The sequence below is a fragment of the Bos grunniens genome, chromosome 14, assembly GCF_055505025.1.
Source record: "Bos grunniens cultivar Pamir isolate PY7600 chromosome 14, Bosgru_T2T1.0, whole genome shotgun sequence".
Taxonomy (NCBI): domain Eukaryota; kingdom Metazoa; phylum Chordata; class Mammalia; order Artiodactyla; family Bovidae; genus Bos; species Bos grunniens.
This window is the reverse complement of record NC_141178.1, coordinates 61,427,600-61,444,932: the sequence shown is the minus strand read 5'-3', so window position 1 is coordinate 61,444,932 and position 17,333 is coordinate 61,427,600. Positions and strand designations below refer to the sequence as shown.

The window sequence follows — 17,333 nt, the reverse complement described above, 5'->3', positions numbered from 1 at the left end:
GGCAAAGACAGCCTCTTCAATAATTGGTGCTGGTAAAACTGGACAGCTACATCCAAAAGAATGAAATTAGAACACTTCCTAATGCCATACACAAAGATAAACTCAGAATGGATTAAAGATCTAAATGTAAGACCAGAAATTTTAAAACTCTTAGAGGAAAACATAGGCAGAACACTCAGGGACATAAATCAAAACAAGATCTTCTATGACCCATCTTGCAGAGTAATGGAAATAAAAATAAGAGTAAACAAGTGGGAACTAATTAAACCAAAAACTTTTGCACAGCAAAGGAAACTACAAATAAGATGAAAAGACAACCCTCAGAATGGGAGAAAATAAGAGCAAATGAAACAACTGAAAAATAATTAATATCCAAAATATACAAGCAGCTCATACAACTCAATACCAGAAAAACAAAAAACCCAATTAAAAAGCAGGGAAAAGTCCTAAACAGACATTTCTCTAAAAAAGACATACAGATGGCTAACAAACACATGAAAAAAATACTCAAAATCACTTATTATTAGAGAAAAGAAAATCAAAACTACAATGAGATATCACCTCACACCAGTGAGAATGGCCATCATCAAAAAGTCTACAAATAATAAATGTTGGAGAGGGTATGGAAGAAAGGAGGCTTCTTGCTTGCTGGTGGGAATGTAAATTGATACAGCCACTATGGAAAACGGTAGGGAAATTCCTTAAAAAGCTAGGAATAAAACCACCCCCAGCAATCCCACTCATAGGCATATATCCTGCTGCTGCTGCTGCTAAGTCGCTTCAGTTGTGTCCAACTCTGTGCAACACCATAGACGTCAGCCCACCAGGCTCCACCGTCCCTGGGATTCTCCAGGCAAGAACACTGGAGTGGGTTGCCATTTCCTGCTCCAATGCGTGAAAGTGAAAAGTCAAAGTGAAGTCACTCAGTCATGTCCGACTCTTCACGACCCCATGGACTGCAGCCCACCAGGCTCCTCTGTCCATGGGATTTTCTAGGCAAAAGTACTAGAGTGGGGTGCCATTGCCATATATCCTGAGGAAACCAAAATTGAAAAAGACACATGTACCCCGGTGTTTGTTGCAGCATTATTTACAGTAACTAGAACATGGAAGCAGCCTAGATGTCCATCAACAAATGAATGGATAAAGAAGCTGTGGTGTGTGTACACAATGGAATACTACTCAGCCATAAAAAGGAACACACTTGAGTCAGTTCTAATGAGGAGGACGAACCTAGAGCCTATTATGCAGAGTGAAATAAGTCAGAAAGACAAATATAAATATCATATACAGACACATATATATGGAATCTAAAACTATGATACTCATGGATTAATTTTCAAGGCAGCAATGGAGAAATAGACATAGCAAACAGACTTATGGACATGGGGAGAGGGGAGGAGAAAGAGGGCAAGATGTATGGAGAGAGTACTACACAAGTTTACATTACTATATGTAAAACAGATAGCTAATGGGAATTTTCTATATGACTCAGGGAACTCAAACAGGGGCTCTGTGACAATCTAGAAGGGTGGGATGGGGAGGAAGATGGGAGGGAGGTTCGGAAGGGAGTGGACATGGGTGTACCTATAACTGCTCCTTGTTGATGTATGACAGCAAACCACAAAATTCTGTAAAACAATTATCCTTCAATTAAAGAAAAAATGTTTAATTTAAAAATACCTTTTGTGTTGTGATTGACAGACCTTGTTAAGAGGATGAAAAGACAAGTTACCAACTAAGAGAAAATGTCTGCCAACCACGTGCACAACAAAAAGTTAGTATCTAGAATATACAAAGAAACCTTAAAATTCAACAGTAAAAGACCAAACAGTTTACATAGAAAATGGACAAAAGGTACGACCTTGCAATGAACAGACTATTCAGATGACAAATAGGCACAAAAAATGCTCAACATTCCACCCAGTCACTAGGGAAACCAGAAAAAATACATATCTGGTTTGCAAGCAGAAAAGCAGTCATCGATAAGAAGGAATTATTCCTAAATCTTATGGGAGCTGCTCATATGATTGAATACTCACAGTTGTTATTTATTTAAATGTCTACTTAAATGATAGACCTTTAAACACAAATCATAATTGAATCATTGACAAAATTTTCTACAGACTCTCACACAGTAAAATTTAAAATAATTTGCCCTATTTATTTCAGAAAGAACAAACATGCTCCTTAAGATGAATGAATGTCCATCCATCCAACAAATGATAGGATCCTTTTGAATAAATCACATTCAAGTCAAATTCTAAGGATTTCCAAATATTTAGATCTTTTACACTTGAATTTTTTTGTGAATAGCCAATAGCTACATAAACAGTTTTAACATTTGTTCATGACTCCTGAATTAATATAGAAAATAAACCCACAGGGGCCATTTAACAAGGACTCTATGATCAATAATAATATCTAAGTGATGACTTTCCCAAAGAACTTTCTGAGATGACCTGAGAGATCCCTTGTCTTTATTGCTCCATCACCCCACAATCCCTGCCACTCCTTGCTCTTGCACACCCTCTGGAAACACAAGAAAATGACAAGATAAATAATATTTAGCAAAGTGTACTTGTTTCAGGTTTCACCTTGTGTGCAGGTAATAAACTTTTTAAAAATCTCCAATTCTGATGGCAGACAGAGTCTCAGGTCCCAACTCCATGAAAGCCCCTGGGAATGCCTGCAAGATATTAGGAATCAGGTCCCAGAAGAGCCGACATGGTCCCTGCTCCACAGATGAAGGAATTCAGGCCTGGGGAGGCTGGGGAACAACCCTCACAACTAATCCACAGCAGAGACAGTGTGAGAATCTAGGTCACTCAACTCCCGGCCTGCTGCTCTTTCCGGAACATTACACTCGCTCTTAGAATTACCAGGAATCACTTCCAATGAACAAAAATATTTATACAGTAAAAAGTGGATTAATGACACAATGAAAGTAGGTGGTAAGTAGTCATCTAGTCAAGGCAATTGGGAAATGCAATTTCAACTTTTTAATGGTAACTAAAACTCGCAATAAGCCAAGTCAGGATGAAATTCTCATTAGTCAATGTGGTCTCATACACAAAATTTTTTTTTAATTTCCTGGACTCTACATCCTACCAAAAAAAAAAAAAAAACACTAAAATGACCAACTTGCTACGTCATTGAAGAAATTTTGATATAATGGTGAGAAAATCCAAAAGATCTAAACATGGAAAGCAGGAAGTATGGGCTGGAGGAATTCAACTGGAATGGTGTGCTGACAATTCTGGGTCTTTTCCCCTCATGATGGTGGCCCTCAGTGCTATTTTATTAAAACTCACTCATTTGGTGGATTTTACAAAATACCATGATGCCTCTCCCAGAAGAGTATTTTTATTATTCACACTGTTGATGACTATAGGCTTGTTCACAAAAGTGCCCACACTAGGATTCACACCTCTCTTTGAAGCTCTTTTAATTTTGATTTTATCTTGTGCTCAGCCAGTCTAGGGAATGAAATTCATCTTTGGGTAATTGTGATCTTGGCTTAAAAGGACATTAAAAGAACTAAAGAAAGTAGATAGAACATCTGTTAGGATGACACAAAAAGGGTACATCTTAAAATATTTAGTCTATGCACCAGCCAAATAAAAGAATCCTCTTTTATAAATGTAGTGAATGATTAATGGGCCATTTCAAGGCCAATTAAAAATCTCGATACACAGATCTACAAGCAATACAAGTGCACGGCTGCAAGAGACAAAAGATAAGCAGATGGCAATTTCAGTGCCAACTGACTGGCAGAAAGAAACCATTAGCATATTGTAGCTTGAAAAATGAACAGGACCAGAAAGGTGATCAGAGTTCAGTTAGACATCAGCTGATGCAGATGAGCAAACAGAAAAAAAAAAAAAAAAACACAGAAACTAATGCAAGAAAGTAAGAAGGGAAAGGACTAGCTGGGTATGAAACGAAGGAACCAGTCACAGGACAGATATCTAAACGGGCACCTTGCTTCCCAAAAGCACCCATTAAATACAAAATAATGCAAGTGAAACAAAAGCCGGCACCATTCCTCCAAAAGGATTTTTCAGTCTCGACACATTGGAAGTCTGAAAATAATGTCTGGGTCTTTTGAAAGTAATTTCCCCCAGGAGTTATCAGGAAAAAAATTCATTTCTGTACCTTCTTTTCAGAGCACAGAAAAGGTTTTCATGACATTAACATTTCTAGGAGAAAAACAATTCTTTACTCAAATATGTCAATGGAAACAAGAAATTATTGATCTATTGCTACTTACGGTGTGAATTAATCACTCAGTCATGTCTAGCTCTTTGCGACCCCATGGACTGTAGTCCGCCAGGCTCCTGTCCACGGAAATCTCCAGGCAAGAATACCAGAGTGGGTAGCCATTCCGTTCTCCAAAGAATCTTCCTGACCCAGGGATTGAACCCAGGTCTCCCGCACTGCAGGCAGATTCTTTACCGCTGAGCCACCAGACAACTGGTGCTTTGAGAAACAGTTCAGTGCAGAAAACACTGACTGGTGAGTTGACTCAGGCTGGCTGTAGTACTGCACCTGGGGTGTGGGCATGAAGCTGGGTTACAGGAGCTACTTTGTGGCCAAGAAGCAACTACTATGAGGAGGAAAAAGAGGCCAACATGAAAGGGACTGAATAAGGAAAAGATATCACTGCACCTTGAGTAATGCAGCAACTCTAAGCAGACTTACCCAGCACTATGAGGGGCATATGAATAAACCATACACATGCACACACACCATGCATTAAGCTATCTAAGCAAGTTCTCAGTTACTCTCAGCCAAACATATTGCAAACTGATTCACCAAGTATTCTCAAAAACACGTAAGTTTCAATTTCCATATAAGGTGTAGATTGATTCATGAATGGAGTTTCACCTTTTCTGGGAATTTCAAGCAGAAATTAAAGACTTATTATGGTGTTAAAGGGCTTTCCAGGTGGCACTAGTTGTACAGGACCCACCTGCCAACATAAGGGACATAAGAGATGTGGGTTCAAGCCCTGGATCGGGAAACAGTTCCTGGAGGAGGGCATGAAAACCCACTCCAGTATTCTTGCCTGGAGAATCCCACAGACAGAGGAGCCTAGTAGGCTATAGTCCATGGAATTGCAAAAAGTTGGACACAATTGAACACAGCATGCACACTAGCAGACAGAGTATTAAAATGCCTAATTTGGGGGTCTAAATTTTGGGGAACCCTTAATTCCTGAGACGAATACACCGAAGAGTAGAGATATATTGACTTAACCTATTTCGGCAATAAAAACTTAATGGATTTTGACAATATTAATGCCTTATGCATGTTAGTAAACTGATGGATACTGGACAGAGATGAAGATCACAAAGACCTTCCCTCACATGCTCCCGCTGCAGCCACAGGGACACAGGACAGGACTCGGAGCCTGTAAGACTACAGTACTGCTTGGCCATCAGTACGTTAGGCTTCAGTGTAAGCTGCTGCAGAGAAATAAAGGGCCAGCAGAAGGGAAGGGAGAGCACAGAGAAAGCTACTAATAACCCAGGTAGAAAGGCTTGGACGTGAGTGCCTGACACCAGAGGCAGAAAGGAAGACGATCTGATATGTGTCAGAATTAAACTTCTAAGGACTTGATGAAGAAAAGGTAGCTGAGAGGATGATTGCCTTTAAAAAAGTTATTGATCCTTCTTCATTAAACCAAATATGCTTTCTGGCATATTTTCAAGGAAAAAATAAAAAGCCACTAAGTAAATTCTACTTACACAAACCTGAGTGTTTTTACATCAGACACTTTATCTTTAAAATTATCTCTCCCCCTCATTGCTTCTTAGCCTTTTGGCCAAGATCAAATGCAATATCTGTTCTTAATCAGCTTAAAATTATCTCTCCTTCCCTGGTGGCTCAGACAGTAAAGAATCTGCCTGGAAGGCAGGAGACCCAGGTTTGATCCCTGGGTTGGGAAGATTCCCCTGGAGAAAGGAATGGCAACCCACTCTAGTATTCTTGCCTGGAGAATTCCATGGACAGAGGAGCCTGGCGGGCTACCGTCCATGGGGTTGCAAAGAGTCAGACACAGCTGAACGACCAACACTTTCCTTTGCTTAGGTTGACACAGTTTTCTTCATGTACTCTTTCTCCCCTCCTAGCACGGAAGTGTTATTCTCTTTTTATTTTTTAGTATCTTACCATAATTTTTAGGAAGCCATCCTGAGTTACCAAAATCCAGAGTTAGTATCACTCTCCACCACAGAAAAGAGGCATGGCGATGATTTAGTGATGTCCTGGATGGCATCACCGACTTGATGGATGTGAATCTGAGTGAACTCCGGGGGTTGGTGATGGACAAGGAGGCCTGGCGTGCTGCAATTAATGGGGTCGCAAAGCGTTGGACACGACTGAGCGACTGAACTGAACTGAACTGAACTCTGTCCTGACAGTGTTTCCTTTGGTGGTCTGACTGTTCACGTCTCGCTGGCTTAAACTTGATCAGTGCTTGTTCATTCATATTTATCAACGTGTTTAAAAATGCTCTGCTTCCACTTCCACCTTTGCTTCCTGCATATCATATCTTCTTCTGGACTCAGTTTCCTACTTTCTGAGACACTATTTCTAGTACTTGTAGCACATACCCCTAAGCTTCTAATGAACTGACAGTGTAGCTTATGAATGAATTAGGTAGCTTCTAATGAATTGACAGGTTTTTTTTTTTTTTCCACTTGCTTATGTTAAACAGATATTTACTCAAAGTAATTGCTATGGCTTCCCTGGTGGCTCGGTGGTAAAGAATCTGTCTACCAATGCAGAAGACTTGTGTTTGATCCCTAAGTCAGGAACATCCCCTGGAGAAGGAAATGGCAACCCACCCCAGTATTCTTGCCTGGGAAATTCCATGGACGGAGAAGCCTGGTGGGTTCTATACAGCCTGTGAGGTCGCAGAAGAGTTGGACATGACTTAGTGACTAAACAATAACAATTTTTTACATTATATTTGACCTTTCATGAACTTTCAGTATATATTTTATCTTTCTATGAAAAAAATGCTCAATAATAACAGTAAGTTGATATCTGGATATTAGACATTTCTTGATATAAATCCTTCCCTTCCACCTGTAATTTTTCTATATGACATGGTTAGTATTTTAACACATATTTCCACTTCTACTTCACTTTTCCCTCATTTTATTTCTTCCTTTTAAATGTCTTATAGTGAAGTAGTGAAGTTGCTAAGTTGTGTCCAACTCTTTGTGACCCCATGGACTGTAGCCTACCAGGCTCCTCTGTCCATGGGATTTTCCAGGCAATAGTCCTGGAGTGGATTGCCATTTGCTTCTCCAGGGGATCTTCCCAACCCAGGGATCGAACCTGGGTCTCCCGCATTGTAGACAGACGCTTTACCGTCTGAGCCACCAGGGAAGTCCTTAAATGTCTTAGTTTCCTTTTTAATGATTTTAGTTTCTTTACTCATTGTGTTTAAAACCTTTACATCCTACTCTCCATCAGACAACATGATTCTTGACTTGTCCCTTTCTGAAGACTAGTCAGTGCCCTTGTAACCTTGAGCACATAACGACTGAATTTAAACTATAAGAAGCCAGAGCAAGCAGTTTTAGGACGTTATAGCAGCAGTTTTTGTTTTCCAAGCACTCCTGAACAGTCTCCAGATGGAAATAAATTGGAGTCTTCTATCAATTGACGTCTTTTTCCTGGGCTAGATGCCAGATTTAATAGTATTCATAATCACCTTCTTGCCAAATTGTTTTTAACCTACATTTGTTTTTTGTAAGAATTAAAAACACATTCTACAAACAAGTCTGAGTTTCTGACTACAATTATAAATTAAAATTATATACAAAAAAATACAAACTATTTATATCTTAGAATATTACATGAAGAAAAGCATAAAAATTCATAGTTGATTATATGCTGACTTGTCAGTAAATGGAGCATTAGAAAACAAATTTCCATCAAAAGCTACCAGACAAGTAAGCTTCCAAAGATCCCAAATGTCACACTCATACCTACACATGGGCACATACACACACACACACACAAGTACATATGTATGCATTTATATTCGTTGATTCATATTTTAAACTACATATGAAGTGATGTGTTAGCCACTCAGTCGTGTCCAACTCTTTGCGATCCCATGGACTGTAGCCTGCTAACCTCCTCTGTCTATGGAATTCTCCAGGCAAGAATATTACATATAAGAATATATAAAAAGGTAGATAGATAATTTCTAATTTATATTAAAAGCTTTAAATGAGAATCAAATAATATCCTAAGAAGTAATATTCAGCTCTTTAAGAAACATCTGATAGCTTAAATAAAGCTGTTGAAAACACATGCTTGCTTAACCCAAAATTTGCGTTATCTAAAATATACAAAGTGAGATTAAAACAAATTTTCATACTTTAATGATATCTGTGGTCCTATCTTACATGAAAGAAAACGTGGATTTCTTGGATGTTTCTCCTAGCAATGAATATTTATGATATTTGACCTAAAGTTGGGAAATATAATTATTAGCACTAAGTGATACTAAGTTATAAATGGAGCCTTTAATATTGGTCACAATGTCCTGTGATCTTGTTGAAACATAATTTTCCTCAAGAATTTTTACCTTTGAAACTTGGGAGTTGGATTAAATGATCCTCAAACATTCTCTCAGTTTTAACAGTTTATCATGATAAAAAGAAAAAAATCCTTAAATTAAAAAAAATGCAGATGATGAAAAGGAAATTGACCATATTTTTCACTAAACCACTAAAAAATCATTTCTGACATGATGCTCTTCCAAATGCAACTTTATATAATACACTTCATAGAATGAGGACAAAGAAAGGCATTTTACAGACACAAAGAAAATTACACACTGCCGTTGAATTCCTCCACTGTAAGGAACAGGCGCGGCCGTCAGTGAAGTCCTCTGGGGTGTTCACACGTGGCCACTTCGAGCACAGTCTCAGTGAGCTCCCCTGGCCACAGGAAGTCATGGTCACACTACAGCCCTGAACCCAGATGCTTGGGCTGGCACGCAAGGCTTTCAACTGTTAAAAGTGACTATCGATGTTTATTTTAAATCTCCTGAGTTAAAAGTATTTGAGTTCTTCTAGTTTACCTTCTCTGTCCATTTTGACTCCAGTTTTAGTTACCAATCAACAGATAAAACAGAGGCTCACTCGGTGACATATTCTCAACAGAGTAGATACATTTCTATATTTTTAAGTTCTTTTCTATAATTTTTAATTTATTTATATATTTCTGGCTGTGCTGGCTCTTCATTCTTTCAAGGGCTTTTTCTCTAGTGGCAGTGAGTGGGGCCGCTCTAGTTGCAGTGCTCGGGCTTCTCTTTATGCTGGCTTCTCTTGTTGCAGGGTGTGAGTTCTAGGGTGTGCAGGCTCCAGTAGTTGCTGCCCTCGGGCTCCAGAGTACAAGCTCAGTGGTTCCGGGCTTAGCTGCTCCAAGACATATGGGATCTTCCCAGACCAGGGATAGAACCTGTGTCTCCTGCATTGGCAGGCAGATTTTTTGCCACTGAGCCATCAGAGAAGTCCTACGTTTCTGTATTAATGTGATTTTGTAAAGCACTATATTCATTGATTATAGATAAATAACTAAGATGAAACGAACACACATTTGCTTTTTGAAGGTGCTCCTGTATCCTTATCACACCAGCTGTGCTGAACAGAAGGCACCTGCCTTCTGACAGTGTCCAATCAACAGTCACTGCATGGAAAGACTAACTCACTGGGCCTCTGTACTGCCCAGTGGGCAATTTCAAAAATGCTGCAGTCCACGGGGTTTCAGAAAGTCGGACACAACTTAGCAGCTGAACAACAACTACCTTCACATCCGTGTGCTAATGGTCCTGGATCTGGGCATACGACATCTTAAGGGCAAGGGCGGCAGAGTGGCCTTGGGTGGGAGACACCCCCTATGCTCACTTATTCCACATGGTGCCCAGCAGCTAGCATCGGGAGCAGGACGCTGACCGTTACCTGATAATTTGTGGGGGTTTTTGGTGTGCCGGGAAAAATCACAAACAAGAAGATGCCAACAATGCTAAACGTACACTCAGATGGGGTGAAGGACACATCAGAGCAGAGGAGTGAGAGTCACCTGGCAGAGCTGTGAGACGAGGGGCCCGAATGGGGCTTTCATTCAGTCTGTTTAACGAAGGAAGAAAGGAACTGAACTGACATCCGCATGAGAGACAAGGAAAGCTTCGAGGCTTGGCCAGAGGGTCGGGCTGTCTTTGGAACCTCTCTCATCTCTTCTTTAATAAAAAGTTAAAGAAAAAGGAAGTCTTGGGAATCTTTAGATTTATCAGCAAGGAAATTGCTGAGAACCGAGGAAAATGTCTGTCTTCACCATTCCCTTTGAAAGTCACTTCTAAGAGACACATAAAAGTGCAGTGGACGATCTGGGTCCTGCATGAGTCTAGAGCTCACAACAAAAGCTTTCTCCCTAACACGCTGGACTCGCAGTAACCTCTCTTGGCGAAAGCAGACGAAGGCACACCATAGACCGGGATTTATTTATTTTGGAGAAAATCATAGGTTTTTGTACTTATGCATTTGCTTTCACTTACAATCTCTTTAATGAGTCCACGTGAAAAGAGCTCCCAGCAGGATGTTAGACAACTTGTTATTATGCAAAAATCTGAAAAATGAAAAATAACTTTTAGCTACCACTGAATAATGATGAGTTTAAGGGGTAATTTTTTTTTCGCCTAATTATGAACGTAAATACATTTAAAAGTATTGTCCTATACTTCTCAATATTGTACATTTATCATCTTTGATAATTAAAAAAATTCAATAACAACAACAACAACAAAAGGATTTTGGGGAGAAAGGGTGATAACAAAGCAAATGCCAACTATGCAAGGATTTGTTTTAAAGAGTTACATGTACTCATCTCTCACTATTTGATATTTTCTCCTTGCTCCTTTGAGTTTTTTGTTTTGTTTGGTTAGAGATCACAAATGCTGAAGAAAAATTCACAGAAATAAGGTTTTAAACAGATAGGAAATCAAGATGGATGGTGTATTCATCAAAAAGAACAGCACAATAAAACATTCATGATGCAGCAGCCTGCAGAGGAGTCCTGGTTACGGGGATGTGGTGGATGGCAGCCCTCTGCACTTCAGCTTTCAGCCAGCTGAGGTTTTACTAAACTAGAGTCCCAGCTGGTGCTGCTGCGGCCGCTGGTCCTCCAGGCCAGTCCCCTCCCCAGGCCTGGTTTTGCTATCCAGGGTGCCTCCAGGCTTCCTCTCCCTGGTCAGCTTCCACCAGGAGGTGATGGAAGAAGTCTAAGGCAGTGCAGACCCAGAACACAGGCTTTCCTCCTCTCTGATCCCCGGACATCCCTGCACCGTCTGGCCATCCCACTTCCCGTGCTGTGACCAGAGAAACTATGGCTCCACTGGGATCAGCTAGGGACTGTCGGGTCTACAGCACCAGTGAACGCATCTTCCACAGAAAACACGGGGATAAAGGAGGACAAGACAGCAGTCTCCACAGCACAGAGGAAAGACAGCCCCATGCCACTCACATCTAGAGCCTGGAGGATGGGAGCAGAGACCCTCAGACATGTCTAGGAGATGCCAAGTCAGCCACACCAGCCTCTCACTGAGTCCTCCTTAACAACAAGTGTTCCCACCTCAAAATGAAGTGAGGTCATCTGACCACGCTCTCTCATCAGTGTTCTGCCTGTAGCTTCACTCTGACTGTTTTACCTGTTAGAGGTGAAGGTGAAGATGAAGGGCAGCCACCAGAGCCATTCTTTTTATGGGTTTAGAGACACGATGCACAACTGAGTAGATAAACATTTTCCCCTGACTCTTTCTATTTTGATTCCTTATACTCATCTTCCCCCACCCTACCCCATTCACCAAGTGAAAGTGAAGTCGCTCAGTCGTGTCCGACTCTTTGCGAGCCCATGAACTGTAGCCTACCAGGATCCTCCATCCATGGGGTTTTCCAGACAAGAGTACTGGAGTGGGTTGCCATTTCCTTCTCCAGGGGATCTTCCCGACCCAGGGATCGAACCCGGGTCTCCCACATTGTAGGCAGACTCTTTACCGTCTGAGCCACCAGGGAAGTCCCATTCACCAAACTCATAAGCAATGACTGGAGAAGAACTCGTGGGCAGTTAGGTTAGGGAAGGTGTGCATGAAATTCCTTCCCCACCACAAACCCTAACCCTATCTCAGGGAATACTGGAACAGAATATCAATGGTGGATGGAGAAATAGCTCATAGCACATTGTGGCTCAACCTTGGGGAAAGCCACATCATTTGGACAATTTATGCATGTTTCATTTTTGCCAGGCTACAAGCTCACTTCATTATTTTACAACTAGTATAGTTCAATGTGATAACAACAGAACAATAACTGTTGTTCATTCTCTCACCATCTTTAAAAGGCTGGAAATTGCATCAATAATCAGAGAATGGAAGATGGTATCTATTTCTGAGACAGTGGGTGGTGGTGGTTTAGTTGCTAAGTGGTGTCTGACTCTTGCAATCCAATGGACCATAGCCTGCCAGGATTCTCTGTCCACAGGATTCTCCAGGCAAGAATACTGGAGTGGGTTGTCATTTCCTTCTCCAGTGGATCTTCCTGATCCAGGAATCAAACCCAGGTCTCCTGACGGTAGACCAGAAATAACTGTTTATCCAGCAAAACAAATCAAGGAAAAAAAAAAAAAAAACTAGCATTTCCATTGTTACTGATTTTGAATCAAGGTATATAAATATTGAAAAATCATTGTCAAAGATTTTTCTTAATTTTATGTAAATGGTGACAAAATGTTCCAAATTCATGTTATTTCAGCATTAGTTTCTGTCATACACGTTATTATGTTCCCCAAATCAGAGATTACTTCTACTTGTTAATTCTGTAACTTCTTGTCTCCAACAGATTAACAATCACTCTTTAAGTCTCAGTATCTTTTTCTATAAAATTGGGACATGATATGATAGTAATAATTATTATTTATCCCCTGTACTACTATCTCAGTGATAGCACTAAAACAGTAATATTGTTTTGGGAGTCTGTTGAGCAGGGATGCAAAAACGTATATCTGTGTTCTGTTTTTTCTTTCTTTTGTCCAACTTCCTGAAGTTACTCTTCAGAACATTTCTGCAGTGTTTCTGGTGATTTCTGCTTGCAGAAGTTTTCCTTTGATTGCTTTACTCCCAACACAGACCTAAAGAGCACTTCTTTCTGTATTGGGAGGGTTGTATAATTATTTGCTGCTGATGTCGTCTGTCAAAGATACTTGGTCAAAAAAATAATATTTTGGCAACATTCTCTGCCTGGAAATTAATAGAAGGACCGACATCTCTCGTGGGACAGAAACATACATGTTGTTAAGAAAGGAAAACTGTGAATGAGTTTTCTTAGGAAGAAGTTCTGAGAAGGAGAGAAAAATGAATCTTCGGCCCGAATTTTAGGTGAATGTTCCAGAAAGCACCCATTGGAAATTAAAGAGACTTCTGAGAAGGAGAGAAAACTTCATACTCAGCTAAGACTCCCCGAGAAAGTCTCTCAAAGATGCCTCGGCCTTGGTAAGGTGAATGCCTGGTAATGAAGTTGTCTCCCGGGCTGGCCGGCTCTGGGTCCATCCACGCCACTCCATAAACCCCTAGCAGGACGTAGTTAGGAGGCTGTTCTCTCCAAACCAACAAAATCAATGTGTTTGCAGGCACGACCAGTGTTCCTTCTGGACACAGAATACCAAGGTCGTCTTCTTCTTGATGTTTTACTTTTTAAACTTTTTTACAGACAGAATCACTAAAGATTCCAAAAGAAGCATACAGCAATAGAGATGCAGGTGTAGAGAATGGATGTGTGGACATGCAGGGGGGTGGGAAGGGGAGGGTGGGATGAATTGGGAGAGTGGCATTGACATAAATACATTTCCATGCATAAAAAAGACAGCTAGTGGGAAGCTGCTGCATAGCACAGGGAGCTCATCTCGGTGCTCTGTGATGACCTGGAGTGGTGGGATTGAGGGGGGACGGTGGCAGGGAGGCTCAAGAGGGCGGGAATATAAGTATACATATGGCTGATTCACACTGCTGTATAGCAAGAACTAACACAACATTCTAAAGCAACCATACTCCAATAAAGAGAGGAAAAAAAAGAAAAAATAGGGCACTAAAGCAATATTGTTTCAATTGTATAAAAACAAACGGGTATGTAAATATGTATTAAAAAAAAAAACAGAATAAAAGTACATACACCAAGGAAAAAAAGAAGCATGCAAAACACAAACTATGGCTTGAGGAGGTCAGTGTGCACGTTCAAGATAAACACAAGGAGCCTATGAACCAAGGAAGCCCAGATCTCAGCAATCTGCAAACCGCAGGTGCCCCAGAGAAGAACAGCCCAGCTGCCAGGGTCCCCAGCACCAATCGGGAGTTATTCGACCAAATATCAGAATCCTGAGCGGTTTGGCAGAGGCCTTCCTGCAATTTCCTGCCTGTGCATCAAGCTCTAAACCTGCTTGAGCATTTCAAGTCATGTGGCTCCACCAAATGTGCAGAGATTCCTTTCCTTGGCAATGTGATTTAAAAAAAAATAGTTTATGACGCTTAAAGATATGGCTTATCTACCAGAGAAAAGCCTAACTTTGGTAAAGTTCCAGGATTTTCCACTCATTCCTTCTGTTCGCAGGGAAGATGAAGACATGGGTTTTGTGCTGCCTGTGTGGGCCTGCTGCCTCCCTTAGAAGGTTGTTCCCATGCAAGTTGGGGGAGGTGGGGGACCTGTCACAGGATTGTCCCACAGGGGCTTCCATCAAGTCCCACCAACAAGGACCTAGTCTTTGTAACCTGCTGCTGCTAAACTAGTTACGTGAGGATGTGGGGTGACAGGCAGAGTCATCCTGAATTTCTTCAGACTGAGAAGAAAAGCTATGACAAACCTAGACAGCATATTAAAAAGCAGAGACGTTACTTTGCTGACAAAGGTCCATCTAGTCCAAGCTACGGTTTTTCCAGTAGTCATGTATGGATTTGAGAGTTGGACCATAAAGAAAGCTGAGGACCAAAGAACTGATGCTTTTGAATTGTGGTGTTAGAGAAGACTCTTGAGAGTCCCTTGGACTGCAAGGAGATCCAACCAGTCAATCCTAAAGGAAATCAGTCCTGAATATTCCTTGGAAGGACTAATGCTGAAGCTGAAGCTCCAATACTCTGGCCACCTGATGAGAACTGACTCATTAGAAAAGACCTGGATCTGGGAAAGATTGAAGGCAGGAGGAGAAAGGAACGACAGAGGATGAGATGATTGGATGGCATCACCAACTCGATGGACATGAGTTTGAGCAAGCTCTGGGAGCTGGTGATGGACAGGGAAGCCTGGAGTGCTACAGTCCACAGCGTTGGAAACTGAACTGAGAAATACCTTAATAGAATAATTTTACTTTAACATTTAAGGTCTTATTTCAACAAACAATTTCAAAGTTACAGGGAAAAAAAAATTCTGATTTGAAACTGAGCTGTGTACACCAATTCGCCTCATTCTCTTTCGAGATTCCACAGAAATAACAGCCCAGATGGTGAATGCAAATAAATAAACACATAACAATCAAAAGGCCAGAATGGGGGAGGTCACCAACAGGCAGAAGATTTCAGCAAACTCTGGAAACACATAAAATTCATGGGAGAAGGATGACAGATGAAATGAATGAGATGCCCCTGCTTAGAGAGAGCCCTGAGGCAGGAAGCACCTGACTGTCTGGGCAGAGACCCCGTCCTTGAGGGTGGGGGCAGGCATGGAGGAGGGGCTGCAAGCAGAGGGGCTCACAAAGCCCTTGGTGGAGAAATACAGCTGACTGTACCCGGCACACCTATAAGGACACCAACTGCTAAGAGGAAAATATACGTTGCCCAATCGCATCAGTCGTGTCTGACGCTTTGCAACCCTATGGAGTACAGCCCGCAAGGCTCCTCTGTTCATGGGGATTCTCCAGGCCAGAGTACTAAAGCAGATTGCCATTTCCTTCACCAGGGCATCTTTCCAACCCAAGGGATCAAACACAAGTCTCCTGCATGGTAGGCAGATTCTTTACCACTGAGTCACCAGAGAAGCCCAATAGGAAAATATACATATATAATCCTTATTGTTAGTATAAATGCCTCTCTAAAGAAGCTGAACAAACTGACAGAAGAAAAGTAATGGGTTTTGGGTGAAGCTGGACTTGAGAGAAATCCCCTCTTAATATATTGGGAGGAGAAATCTGCCATTTTCCCACCCAATTACCCAAACTAAAACTCCCACCAAGGGGAAATTTTGTAAGAAAACAGACCTGCCTAACAGAGGGCAGGAGACATTGAGACCACCTGCCCAGTATCTTCAAGTATGAACAGACAAGCGAGGAGAGCAGGAAAGAGCAGGCTGGTCAGGACCAGGACAAAGACAGGCCAAGGCAGAGAGAAGAAAAACTAGGAATGACTCTCTGAGTTCACTCAGGTGTCTATCCAAACACACTGTACCCTTTTCCTCCCAATAAAACTCTACTTGTCTCACTGCTTTCCATCCCTATGTGGAAACTCCTTTCTACACAGCTGACCATACTCTTCATCACAGGACTCCAGCAAGACAAACAAAACGAAAGCATGTATTAAAATAAATTAATTAAAAAATTAAAAAAAATTTTTAACTAAAGGATGTGATTATATGCGTTATGATTCCTCTGCTTCTTTATGCAAACATGCATGACTGGAACAAAGACTCGAGGAAATGGCTAACTAGCTTTTAATTTAAATATTTTGTATATTAACATTAAAGGACATCCTTGTAGAAACCTTCAAACTACTAATTCAGACTGTTTTTCAGATCTATTTTAATTTAGATAGATTCCCAATTAAGTTGAGCTGTGTAATTCTTCATTTGCTTTCTTTTTGGAAAACACACTATATTTTCAGGATGCAAGCCGAGTCACCACTTAATGCCTCGTCCAGATTGTAAAAGTGAATATGCTGGTTTATGAACAACCTAGGCCTGCTTTTCCTCTTTCCTACTTTTTAAGCTTCTTTTGAACAACTTCTTTGTTAGAATTGTCACCACAAATAAACTGAAGTTCAGCAGAGGTACTTTTCATTAACACTATTCCCTCCACCACCATCAGGCGTGCACACTGTGTGGCCTGCACGGGCACATGGTCCCCAGACTGAAGGTCACAAAATCAACAGAGCTCTCTGCTGGGAGGGTAACTCACACACTGAGCCTACTACAAGCAGGGCCAGAGACAATGGAAGGGTTAAAAGAGAACACAGTGTTTTATTCGATATCATACCGTGATATCAGGAACACGTCATA

The 17,333-nt window shown here is 41.1% G+C and overlaps 2 pseudogenes; one reads left to right on the top strand and one right to left on the bottom strand.

Annotated features, from left to right (window-relative positions):
- The window catches only part of LOC147359525 (protein-L-isoaspartate O-methyltransferase domain-containing protein 2-like), a 100,700-nt pseudogene extending 95,256 nt beyond the window's left edge, over positions 1 to 5,444 (bottom strand).
- Positions 5,445 to 5,810: 366 nt separating this feature from the next.
- On the top strand, positions 5,811 to 5,948 carry LOC147359524 (U2 spliceosomal RNA; annotated as a pseudogene).
- The last annotated feature ends 11,385 nt before the right edge of the window (positions 5,949 to 17,333 follow it).